This window comes from Hippocampus zosterae, chromosome 9, assembly GCF_025434085.1.
Source record: "Hippocampus zosterae strain Florida chromosome 9, ASM2543408v3, whole genome shotgun sequence".
Classification (NCBI taxonomy): domain Eukaryota; kingdom Metazoa; phylum Chordata; class Actinopteri; order Syngnathiformes; family Syngnathidae; genus Hippocampus; species Hippocampus zosterae.
Genome location: NC_067459.1, coordinates 6,679,219 through 6,690,525, shown reverse-complemented (window position 1 = coordinate 6,690,525; position 11,307 = coordinate 6,679,219).

Below are 11,307 nucleotides of genomic sequence, written 5' to 3'. Positions count from 1 at the left end.
GGAACAATTATGTTTTGGGGGTTGGATTTTGAAAAACACAAACACATTTTTGTCCTCACAATTATTCAAGATCTGATCAGATGGAGTGAACAGAGAAAGTGCCAAGTACTCCCTTCCAGATGCTCCACATTGTTTCTATTACCTCGTGCGAGAATGGCGTTGGCAGCTGCAAGGCTCATGAGGTCATCCTTCAAAATTGGATGGGAAATATCAGTCTGGAAGCCCCCCCAAGACCAAAAAGCTCGAGCACAGATCAAGAGAAAAAGGAGATCAGAGGCTTGCGGAAGGGGGATGTGGATGGGGTTGTTAAGTCTTCAGATACTGTCAGACCCCCGATGAGGACAGAGAGGAGGTTCTCATTGTCTTTACTTGTGGTTTCTGTCAAGAGGCAGGAAGGAGCGCCCGGCGGCCTGCTAGCAATCAGGCCTCACAGGATCGCTGAGTGAGTCCATTCAACGAGTGAAGCAGAACATAAAACAGACGTGATTTAATACACGTGTCAAAACGGCAAAATATGACTGCACTTGGAGGAAGCTCATCACAATGGAGAAAGTAAAGATGTTCAAAAAGACAAAATATTCTTGTCTTGGGGATGAAAATAACTAAATGGGGACAAAACATAACAGCAACACCGCAAAAGCTTAAATTGAACAAGACTGAAAATCACAAATCAGGACAAAATATGCTTGTTCTTTTTCGAACAAGATATTTGTTCTCCTTTGTGTGAGACATATTTCACTTACGCCAGTTTTTTTTTTTAATCGTAATAATGTATTAGGATTTCTTACTGGGATATTACTGGTTACAAGTAAGTTTAGCTTAAAATAAGAGATTCCACGTTTTATAGGTGTAAGATGTATGAATATTTCAGTTGGAGCTTAAATTATTTTAAGAAATCTCGCCAAGTCAACTGTTCCTGAAATATTTTTTCTTCCTTGAAGTCAGTAAAATTGCTGGATTGAAATAATGAATCGGGTAACTCCAATAATTTGATGGCAAAAATAGTTGAATCAAAAAATCTCTGCCTCAAAGCGCTACTGTGATCATGACTCCACACGGCCTGATGTTATTGCAGAATCACAAACACCTCTGTGTGGAAATGACAAAATATAAAATGGTTAAATCAAACATTTTCATATTATTAATGATGAATTGATTATGCTTGCAAAGAAGAACGTTTATGCTTTTAATAAAAATATGATGCTTTTAATACAGATATGCTCACAATTACAGTATAATAAAGAATGCTTAGTGCATTGTGTGACAGTTGAGGGACAAAACCACCTTTCCAAGAAAGTGGTTGGAAAGAGATAAGTATTAAGACAAAATAATAGCAAGGTCGGACATGGATGGAGCTGTCAACACCAGCTGCAACATACTTGGTGTTTTTGATTGCACACGTGTACATAATTTTCACTTACATACACACATAGTCAAACAAGGTCAGTGTGTCTTCAACAGCCCTCACCCTTTAGGTTGGACACATCCATGTATTAGATTCCCAATGAGAAATAATTGAGAGGATGAGCGGAGAGATCCTTGGGTGACGTGCAGAGAATTGAAACCTAATGCTTCTCCTCGTTCCCCCCTTGAGAGATGTGTTAGCAGAATCAAGTGTCTCCTCTCGTCATTGGGTCTTTATTATGAATGTCTAATTGATAACTCTGACAAAAATCAATTATACTGCATTACACAACTGAATGCACGGATTTATTAAACACTAAAATGCATAAATTGCAAACGCATTCCAATGAAAACTTGTTTCTGAGAGCGAGACTAACTAGACCACAATTTTTTTTGTGTGTTTTGTAGGATAAATCTTCCTGTAGACTGAAAAAGCTATTACCGTAACTTTACCTCCAAACTTGTAGCAAAGAGCTTGCAAGACGTTGGCAGTGTAAGGCAAACATGGGGCCAATTGTCATTTTTGCCATTTTCCCTTGGCTCACAAATGAAGAATCCTCAAAAAATGACAGCTGGGGATCCAAAAACATTTTACAGATTGAGGTAGAGTGAGCCAGACCCAATCTTAAGTAATAATGTGGCTAATTTACACAATAACTGCCACCAAACAGAGTTTGGTGGCACGCATTATGATCTACACGCATTATGATCTGCTAGTCGGGGGACAGAGATCCAGAGCCAATTTCAAGCCTCCACATTGCGACCACGAAGCTGACACCTCTGTTATAACGACACAGTGAGTGTGGGGATTATGTTTGCATTTGCAGACTTCGGAGTAATAGAATACATATCATTACAACAAAAAAAAGGAACTAATACATTACAGAAAAAAATACACAATCAGAAGAAACACATTCATTAAATATTCTGCTAATTTTGCAGGAGTACATGTCAACGAATGAGCAGGATGCAGCCTCATTTTTGGCTGTTAACATTTCTTTCATGCACGGAGACCCGAAAGTCCTCACATTACCATATTTTCCACACTAAAAGGCGCACCTTCAATGAATGGCCTATTTTGGAATGTTTTTCATACATTGGGCGAACCGCATTGTAAGACGCAATCTATAAAGCCTCCACTATATGAAGCTACGCTCAAAGAAAGGCCAACAGAACAATTGGATGTCAGTAAAACTATTTAATAAAGCAGCGACACAGTTCATTTAACCAACAGCAAGTTATAACATTGACTCGTTAAACGTTGAACTCGCTTGCCGCTGCTCTGTTTCCGTGTTCAACTGCGTAACCCTTGAGTTTGAACTCTGCGTTGTCAGCATGTCTCGAGTAAGGAGCCATTTTGGGGTCGAAATATTACCGTAATGACCATACACAAGGCGCATCGGGGGAGCTTTTAAGAAAATGGAAGGCTTTTAGGTGTGCCTTTTAGTGCGGAAAGTACGGTATATAAAAAAATAAAATGATAAATCGTGATTAATGTCATTACAACATAGTCATAGTCTCAAAATTACAAATGTGTGCGCAAGCGTTTGTGTGTGTGTGTGATGTGGCAGATTGAACCCAATGTGTCTTTCTTGCCTTTCACTTATAACAAACAGTAGTCCCATGAAAAAGAACAAGAATTTATGTTCAATCACAGCAAGACATCCAGGTCCTGAAGTAGAAAAGTAGCCCCAGACCATCGCACTACCACCATCATATTTGACTCTTGAAATTATGTTCTTTTTCTCAAATACTGTGTTACATTTACACATTTTATAATGAGACACATAACTTCCAAAAAGGTTCAACTTTAGTTTTGTCAGTCCAAAAATTAATCTCCCCAAATAGTTCAACAATCATTCAGATGCATTCTGCAAAAGACAAAGAATGTTTTTTGTTGAGGAGGGGTTTCTTCAGTCATTTTTGCAGAGTTTTTTATTCATTGTTGAGTCATCAACACCGACTTTAAATGAGGCGAGGGTGTACAGCAATTTCTTAGACACTGGATTCCTTTAAGACCCCCTGGCTGAGTCATCGCTATGCTCTTGGGTTAATTTCTGTAGGCTGGCCACTCCTGAGAAGGTTTACCACTGTACCATGCTGGCTCAATTTTTGGATAATGGCTTTCACCATGAGCCGCTGGAGTCCTAAAGCTTTAGAATTGACTTTGTAAGCCTTTCCAGACTGATAGTGGGATTACTATTTGTCATTTGTTCTTGAATTTCTTTGGAACATGGCAATTTGTTGCAACTGTTTGAGGGTCCGGGGTGGGGGAGGGTGGCGTCAATTTGTCAGATATGTTCTATTTAGGTGATTTCTGGATTGAACAGGTCTGAAGTAATCAAACTTAGTGGTGGTCAGTGAAAATGGAAAAGTGTGGTTTGCCACAGTAGTTTCATGATTTAACATGGGGGTTGGGGCTGGGACTTGTTTAGACAAGGCCAGGTAGCTTTGAATAGTTATTTAGTAAATGGATATATGGGCGGGTAGTTCATTCGGTCGGTCGGTGGCCGGGCGATCGTGCGGACGGATAGCTAGCTAGCTAGATAGCAGAGGCGATTGCTCTAAGACTGCAAGGGAAGTTCAGCTTCCCCTAAAATGTCAAGAAATAAGTGATCAAATATTTGTGTAGATACAATTGTGTGGACATGTCATTGACTAAATATGCGCTACAACGCGCTCAACTTTTGTTCCGAATCAGCTTTTTATTACTAGTTACGACGCGACTCTCTTCTCATTCATTCCGCAGCTTCATTGTGCTTTAAACTGCGTGGACGCTGGGTGTCGAGAGAGTAGTTCCAATGAATTCAAACGAGATGAGTCGTTGGATAAATGCTGATTTTGTCCGGCCCATTGGACGCTCAATGTCTGTGGGAGTCTATGGCCAGTGGGCGTTTATGGGCTGGCCCGGACGCTCAGCTTTTCTGCATGATGATTGGATGATCTGTCTGAGGCTGAATCTCTTCTTCCGATCTTTTGGTGTGGGCATCCGTGTGACAATTTTTCAATTCTCATTCTGTTCCGAGTTGAACGTGAGACTTCTTCTAATCATCTTAGCCACACTCTCCTTGTTGAAAACGACTAGCGACAAATTAATCTTTTATTTCTGGTGGGTTTTATTGTAGTTGCTGTAATTGTAGGACACTAGTTCAGTCCCTGGAAAAGACACCTTGTTGGTATCACAGGGTCACAGATCGTTTTCTTGAAAAGGAACAGAGAGTAGAATTCACATACATATATAAACGGAAACATTTTATGATGGAGGCCGAAATTGAGCTTCCCCTCCTTGGCAGATCAGCATCCGCCACTGCCAGATAGTCAAGTCAAGTCAAGTCAACAGTATTTATAGAGCACTTTCAAACAGCCATCGCTGCATACAAAGTGCTGTACATGGAGCGATTTAACATATACAATAAACAGTAAGACGAATCAGTAATAAGTAATAAGTAATAAGGCGGTAGAAAGCACCAAGCAGTAAAATCAAGAGCAAATCTAAGTCATGCTTAGATAGATAGATAGATAGTTCCATAACATTAATGCAGTATTTGGATTACATTACTGAAAATTTTTTTAACAGATATATAAAGACAGCTGGAAATTTTTTAGACTGTGGAAAAAATACATCATACGTTTCCTTTAAGATTAAAAACCAGATTTTCATATATTTGTCAAGGCTGCACTGAAATGGATCAAAATTCTGAAAGGCTTTTTTTTGGTGGGGTGGGGGGGCATGTGTTCCTATAAAAGGAAAAAGAAAAGAAGCTTTCTTTCAGCTGAATCGCAAACCCTTTTGGCGGTTGAAGCGAACAAAGGTTCTGGCAAGTAAAAACAAATCAAATAAAACAAGAGAAGTATATTTGGACGGCACATACAGAGGGGATGTAGGCTTCTTTTATTCCTTCGCTGACACTTTACCTCTAATCTCCAGCCTTCTTATAAAACACATAATTGGCATGACATCATTTGAGCCGTGTGGTTAACGTCCAAACTCTCTCGCTCAACTCAAATATCAGACTCGCTTGAAAAAATAAAATGAAAATTCAAACACAAATATGAGCTGCAGCTGTGGCTTAAAAGACATCATAGGTCTTGAGACGACTGGCTCTGTGAGGTACATGCATTTTTATTTTGCACTTCAATTGCATTTCTCTGCTTCATATCATGTCAAAAACACATTTTGTAAACAACGGTATCGAACATGAAAACTCCACACAGGAAGGCCGGAGCTGCACTGTGAGGCCGGCGCACTACACCAGTGGCCCACCGGGCCGCCCTATATAACCATCCATCCATTTTCTGATCCGCTTTATCCTCATAAGTGTTGCGGGGCTTGCTGGAGCCTATCCCAGCCGTCTCCGGGTAGTAGATGGGAGATACCCTGAACTGGTTGCCAGCCAATCGCAGGGCACACAGAGACGAACAACCATCTCACACTCACACCTAGGGACAATTTAGAGTTATAATCAGCCTGTCATGGATTTTTTTGGAATGTGGGAGGTAACCGGAGTAACCGGAGAAAACCCACACAGGCACAGGGCGACCACTCTCTCTCTCTCTCTCTCTCTATATATATATATATATTCATTCATTCATTCATTCATCTTCCGAGCCGCTTGATCCTCACCAGGGTTGCGGGGGGTGCTGGAGCCTATCCCAGCTGTCTTCGGGCAGTAGGCGGGGACACCCTGAATCGGTTGCCAGCCAATCGCCGGGCACACAGAAACGAACAACCATTCGCACTCACACTCACACCTAGGGACAATTTAGAGTTAAGTCAACAGTATTTATAGAGCACTTTCAAACAGCCATCGCTGCATACAAAGTGCTGTACATGGAGCGATTTAACATGCACAATAAACAGTAAGACGAATCGGTAATACTCCGGTTTCCTGCCACATTCCAAAAACATGTATGGCAGGCTGATTGAACACTCCAAACTGTCCTTAGGTGGGAGTGTGAGCGCAAATGGTTGTACGTTTCTGTGTGCCCTGCGATTGGCCGCCTACTTCCCGAAGACACACACACATATATACATATTATATATATACACACACACACACACACAGTTTATATATGTATATGGATGGATGATAGATAGAGATTTTTTTTGTTTTTATTCTGTTATGTGGTCACCCTTGCGAACAAACACGCTTATTTCAGGCAGTTCTGAGCGAAACAGGAGTCTGTAAGTGACGGACTGATGGACCATCCATCACCCAGCCCTTTCATTTTTTAATCCGTTTATCCTCACAAGGGTCGACAACAATTAATTAAAAGGAGCACATACAAATTATTTTGATGTATTTTAGCATGCGTTTTGAAAAGCGTTTGTAAAATCTAAATCATACAATTCTTTTTAAGCATAATAATGTTGTTTTTTTATCCACTTTTGTGATGTTAGACAGTCACTGGAGACTGGAAAAACAGAAGAAAGGTTTAGAAATGAAAATTACACCAACACTGGTGGTGGTCTCACTGCTTAGGATAATATACAACGAATTAAGTACAGCATATCAACAAGTAATCCAACTGTAATATACTGTAGAAAAGCCAGAGAAGGACATGTAAAAATATTTGTGATGGACACCCTCTAAAACACTTGTTGGATTTAGGTATAAATATGACAAATACATGGCGTTTGGTTTCTGTTTTAAAGTTGAGACTCACAATAATGATTGAAAAGGTTTATCATTGCAAACGTTTCCAGTTGTCCAGGCTCCAAGCTTTCTTAAAACCACAAGGCTGTTAAAAAAAACAAACCATTGTTTCTATCATTTCAACTGGAAACTGTATAAATAAGACAATCCAAAAGTATGTGATCCATTTCTGTAATTTATGTGGACCACACCTGAAGGACGCTTGCAAATAAATCCGCTTGTATCATGTTTGACAGATAGACTTTCGCCTTGTTGGAAAATAGACGCTTATAACTAGGAACTGATTGTTTTCTTGAAGAACTTTCATGCCAGATATACAGTACGCAATCATCGTTAACAGGCCAGTCGGTGGGATACCCAGCGGCCATACTTTTTTAGTTTATTACCTCAGCCATTTAACACTCCTATTGTGCGCTTCTTGTCCTGATCACATCCAATATTTTCACAGGTATATACCACACACACACACACGCCACACACACACACACACGCCAAACACACACAGACACACACACACACACACACACACACACACACACACACACACACACACACACACACACACACACACACACACACACACACACACAAACTGTGGCTGAATACTGGGAAATCCCCAAAATGAAATAAATACGTTTTACACAACATTTTAAACTTCAAAATTAGATTTTGATGTTGCAAGCATTTCCCCTTGTGTCAAATCATCTAGTTTTGTCAGCTGAATGTTAGGTGAGTGTACAAGACAGAGGCACAGAGGTTAACTGCTGCCAAATGATTTGGTGAACTGCAAATGAATAAATGAATTCATTTAAAAAAATAACTACAATCTCTTGAACATAAATGTGACTGCGCTGTTGTAATGCGTACACCCTCACCGATAATACGGGCAAATTTTTCCCCCACTGCCCCTGCTCAGCAAAGGCTCGATTGTCCGATGTCTCTAAAATATTATTATGATTGATTGTCCGGTAATGTGGAATACGTTAAAGGTGATTTTTGTCCTTGAAGTGCTTAAGATATCTTATTTGTCCCACACAAATAAAAGGCCTTATGGACTGAAAAACATACATCTTAAACCTGGTTCATATTTACAAGCGGTTTGGATCAAGGATCCATCCATGCATTATCTGAGCTGCTCGTTCTTACTTTGCTAGGGTGCTGGAGACTATCCCAGCTGACTGTGGGCAGTAGGCGGGCTACATTCTGATCTGGTTGCCTGCTAGTCACAGTGCACACATTGAGACGAACCATCCACGCTCACAATCATATCTAAGAACAATTTAGAGCAGTGGTTGTTAACCTGGTTAAAGGTACTGAACCCAACCAGTTCATATGCGCATCCACCGATCCGTGTATTGGACGTTCCTTCAGTTTTTTCCACAATAAACACACACAATAAAATCACACTATCACGACGGTCACACGTTGACGACTGAGACTACTAAATGTAATGTGATCATCTGCAGCCAGTGATGGCCAAGCGGGCGTATCGTAACTAAATGACATGTTCAGTCGGTGTGACTCAACCTCCATGGCAGAGGCTCCGTCGAACCCTTGAGACCGATTCACCGAACCCCTGGGGTTCGATCGAACCCAGGTTCAGAACCACTGATTTAGAATGATCACAATTAACCTACGGTGCAAGTTTTGGAAATAGTTAGAACGTAACCGACATATTCGGAGAAAACTCAAGCAGGCACGAGAACATGCCAACTCCACACAAAAAGCCCAGAGCCTTCGATCGAACCGTGCCGTCCTTTGGATAATGGATGGATGGAATTTATTATTTTTATTCAACAACGCGATCCATTGTTGAGACTGACTGCAAGCTGACTCACTGTAATTTATGGCACATTCGGAAATTTACTCTTACGTCCATGTGGCACTCTAAGAGTCGGTGTGTTTGGAGAGGTTGAGTGCGCTTCGTTCGCAGTCAGCACAGGCCCACCGTGTCCCCCAGTTGGAGCGCCGAGTGCTTCACGTTGTTTTTTTTTTGGGGGGGCACTCTCAATAGCCGAGAGACTAAGTTGAGAAATGCTCCAAATTTCCGAACGGTCGCAGTAAAACATTGCGCGCGTGGAGATTATTTCCGAACGCCCCTTAAAAACGAACCCGTCCTTCACTGCACTCACAAACAAACACACACACAGTTTCCAGCTGCGGCAGGGTGCATGCACCAAGAGTCCGTTCGAGAGAGAATGTCTAAACAGCGATCATTTCACACTTAATAAACAACCTCAAGCGCAATGTGTCTAATGCAAAGAACAAGCCACAGTATGTTTATGATTGACAAGACAAGGTACCCAAGTCATCTACTGTAATGTCATATCTTATCTGCTGGCCTAGCCAAAAGGTACTGGAGAGCCTCTCAAGTGGTTTGCCTCATTGAGCAAACAGGTAACAAAATAAACACGTATGCAATCAGCACCTTTATATACGAGTTTCGACACAATCATGCTGCCTCTCACATGTGAGTTTGGACAAAATAGACATCAGTAGAAAATGACGGCTGGTGGAGACTTGTGCTGTGCCTTGTTGGTGAATTTGAGTGCACCACACACACCGTATGAGCATTTAGGACACACTTGACATTTTTTTTCTTGTCATGTGGGTAATCCTTATCTCGGTGAAGCAAAAGGTTGATATATATAAAATCTTGTGTGTGTACTCTTCTGCAGGAATTTCCACGTGGAAAGATATCAGAGGAAGCTGGTGCAAATAAAACCCCAGTAGCTCCATAAGCCCATGTCCCAAGAGCTAGCTTCTGCAGCCAAGGATCGGACCACCAGGGTCCCCGCCTTTGGCTACCGCCCAGCTCACATTGCACCCGACCCCTTTGGCCCCTCTCATGGGTGGTGAGCCCATGGGAAGGGGGACCCACGTTGCCTCTTCGGGCTGTGCCCGGCCGGGCCCCATGGGTGTAGGTCCGGCCACCAGGCGCCTGCCAACGAGCCCCACCTCCAGGCCTGGCTCCAGAGGGGGGCCCCGGTGACCCGCGTCCGGGCAAGGGAAACCTAGATCCATTTATTTCAATCATCATTGGGGTCTTTGAGCCGTGCTTTGTCTGGCCCCTCACCTACAACCTGTTTGCCATGGGTGACCCTGCCAGGGGCATAAAGCCCCAGAACACTTAGCTTCTAGGATCATTGGGACACACAAACCCCTCCACCATGGTAAGGTGACGACTCACGGAGAAGCAACGGCCCCCCCGATCAGAACCCGAGTGGTGTTTTGTTATTGGACTTCTGTGCTCGTCACGGATTGTCCATAACGAACACCTTGTTCAAACATAAGGGTGTCCATATGTGCACTTGGCACCAGGACACCCTAGGCCGCAGTTCGATGATCGACTTTGTAGTTGTATCATCGGATTTGCGGCCGCATGTTCTGGACACTCGGGTGAAGAGAGGGGCGGAGCTGTCAACTGATCACAACCTGGTGGTGAGTAGGCTCCGATGGTGGGGGAAGATGCCGGTCCGTCCTGGCAGACCCAAACGTATAGTGAGGGTTTGTTGGGAGCGTCTGGCCGAATCCCCTGTCAGAAGGAGTTTCAACTCCCACCTCCGACAGAGCTTTTCCCATGTTCCGGGAGAGGCGGGGGACATTGAGCCCGAGTGGACCATGTTCCGTGCCCCTGTTGTTGAGGCGGCCAATCTGAGTTGTGGCCGTAAGGTGGTTGGTGCCTGTCGTGGCGGCAATCCCTGTACTCGCTGGTGGACACCAGCAGTAAGGGATGCCGTGAAGCTGAAGAAGGAGTCCTATCGAGCCTTTATGGCCTATGGGACCCCAGAGGCAGCTGACGGGTATCGACTGGCCAAGCGGACCGCGGCTTCGGTGGTCGCCGAGGCAAAAACCCGAGCGTGGGAAGAGTTCGGTGAGGCCATGGAAGCCGACTTCCGGACGGCTTTGAGGAAATTCTGGTCCACCATCCGACGTCTCAGGAGGGGGAAGCAGTGCACCACTAACACTGTGTACAGTGGGGATGGGGCGCTGCTGACTTCGACTCGGGACGTTGTGAACCGGTGGGCAGAGTACTTCGAAGACCTCCTCAACTCCACCAACACGTCTTCCTTGGAGGAAGCAGAGCCCGGGGACTCTGAGGTGGGCTCTCCTATCTCTGTGGTTGAAGTCACCGATGTGGTTAAAAAACTCCTCGGTGGCAAGGCCCCAGGGGTGGATGAGATCCGCCCGGAGTTCCTGAAGGCTCTGGATGTTGTGGGGCTGTCCTGGTTGACACGCCTCTGCA